The sequence below is a fragment of the Anomaloglossus baeobatrachus genome, unplaced genomic scaffold, assembly GCF_048569485.1.
Source record: "Anomaloglossus baeobatrachus isolate aAnoBae1 unplaced genomic scaffold, aAnoBae1.hap1 Scaffold_78, whole genome shotgun sequence".
In the NCBI taxonomy this organism is placed as follows: Eukaryota; Metazoa; Chordata; class Amphibia; order Anura; family Aromobatidae; genus Anomaloglossus; species Anomaloglossus baeobatrachus.
In genome coordinates, this window is record NW_027445162.1 from 152,562 (window position 1) to 154,893 (window position 2,332).

The 2,332-nt window shown below is 44.2% G+C and overlaps 1 pseudogene; it reads right to left on the bottom strand.

Moving 5' to 3' along the window:
• Nucleotides 1-1,755: 1,755 nt before the first annotated feature.
• Nucleotides 1,756-1,961, bottom strand: LOC142288123 (U2 spliceosomal RNA; annotated as a pseudogene).
• Between the last annotated feature and the right edge of the window lie 371 nt (nt 1,962-2,332).

Genomic DNA, 2,332 nt, shown 5'->3' on the forward strand with positions numbered 1-2,332 from the left:
TAGTGGAACCATATATAGTGTGAACACGAAAAAGAACCGGGCGTTAGAAAAAATGTGCACGGCCCAATGAATCAAGTCGGTTCTTCATATTCATGGTTTAAGCCCTTGGGTTCCAACGTGCCCAGAGTATATATCCAGAAAGATTCCCTTTCTTTGAGCTTCCTAATTCTATTGCCTCCTCTGCGTATGGCTGGGACATGTTCGATGACTTGGAATCTTAATTGGGCCACTGTGTGATTATGCGTCACAAAATGGTGTGGGACTGGTAATAGAATCTGCTTACAATGTATTGTTGACTTGTGCTTAGCACAAAAAAAGGGAATCTTTCTGGATATGTACTCTGGACACATTAAAACCCAAGGGCTTAAACCGTGAATATGAAGTACAGACTTGATTCATTGGGCCGTGCACCATGTCACCATGTGTGCAATTGCATTGTCCAATGGCTCACAATGGTTATGCGTTTTCATTGGATGGATAATCGAAGCCATGTTTTTTTCCTTTCTCTTGGGTTTGTTGTGTGAGTAGCCTATAGGATTAAGTTAGTTACCGCAGGCAGTGGATTTAGCTTCCTGTCTTTGGTCCAGTGGTAGATTGATTGTTTGGTCTATGAGCTGTTATGGGTTTTAATCCAGGTGAATGCCCATGGGCTGCCTATAACTGTGTGAAATATGTAGTTTTACTGGGCTGGGATGAGAGAATCCATCGAAGCATGGTGTAGGGATTGTGGTTCCTGTGTGCTAAGAAGAAAGGCTAGCACCAGCCAGAAAGCCCCATTACAGCCAATAATCAACCGCTAGCCGCTGGAACTCGTTGCTCTAGATCATGTCAAACTCTCACCAAGCAGGAATAGATACATTAGCCCACCATCCCACCCAAAGAGCAACTTCTGCTGCGCAGCTGGCTTTCTAGGCAGCAGCGCTATTGTGATGTCAGCGGGGGACATTGTGACAAGCCAGTGTTCCGTCACTTCATGTTGTGCACTGTTCAAACGGAAAATACATCAACAGGCAGACTACAGAAAAGCTTACTGACAAAGGATAGAGAGGGGCTTTCTCAGAGGGCTTTTTACAGTTTGTCTATTCCCAATTAGCCGTTTAAGTATGCTTAATGAAAGTACTAATTCTTTCATAGGCCGCCCATTCTTAGTATTTGACGTTCCTTATATTGCGGTATCAGGCTTCGCAGCAGGTTGCAAAACATTCATCACCCATGACTGTCCCCAATTGGGCTCAGAAGCTAAATGTCTATCATGACCTCTCTTTTTGAAAGTCCAAGAGCAAGCAAACTCTTCCTCCAGGAGAGGGAGCCAACAGATCACTAAAGACATCATCATTGCTCAAAGAAAACACCGAAAAACAATGGAAGCTTTAATTGGAGTGGAATCTGATAGACAGCACCTGATGCCAAGTCTGCATCTTCTAACACCTGCAGTCACTGCAGCAGCTGAATCCAATGTGTCCAAAAGGGATCTATTCTATTCAATTGCAAATGATCTAGATAAGACTGAGAATAAGATACTGCACGGGACATAGCAGAGTTGGTCAAGTTGAGTGGAGATGAGTTTGCTATTTGGCACAGCTTTTGCATCAATAAAGCAAGTAAAAGGTGTGAAAGATAAAAAAAAAGGGTGAAAGTGTGAAAAGTGAATTGGCCAAATTGAGGTGCATATAAAGTTTTTGCTTTCTTTCAATTCACTAATGAGGCTCATTTGAATCAGGTGAATTGAGTTCTGCTTTTGGAAACTCGGTTAAGAAGGGGTGCACCGGTCCTGGAGGTACTGCAATACCAGGTCAATGCGTGGAGTGGACAGAGCAAGATTTTTTCCATCTCCTTGTTCTAAAAATCCATTTAATATATGGTCCCTAGAGAGGGGACGTATCAGATATTAAACTGATAAGAACAGATTTAATTTTTTTTTTTTCTGTTTATCAGTAGGACTTCAAAATAACAAAGGTGATCGCCTCCCGTTGCCTGGGAACCGTCCAGGCACAAGAGGGCTATGTGTCACCAGAAGGCGCACACACTCCCTCAAGGCCGGCAGACGTGCAATCCCAGGCACCTTCCAGTACCGACCAAGGTAGCGTCCTCCGAAACTACACTTGATCTTAGCCAAAAGGCCGAGAAGCTATAACCCGAATTGGTTACGGCCTTGAGTGGCACCCTGGCCTATACCGGACACATCTTAGGGAGAGGGAGACAAACCCACGCCTACAGAAGACATTTTGTCACCCAAGCCAAACCCTTGAAAAGGCTGTTTTGCAGAGCAAAAACAAGGAGAATGGTACTTTTTGCAGCCGCCGCCCACTGCAATGAATCTGAATAACTCCTC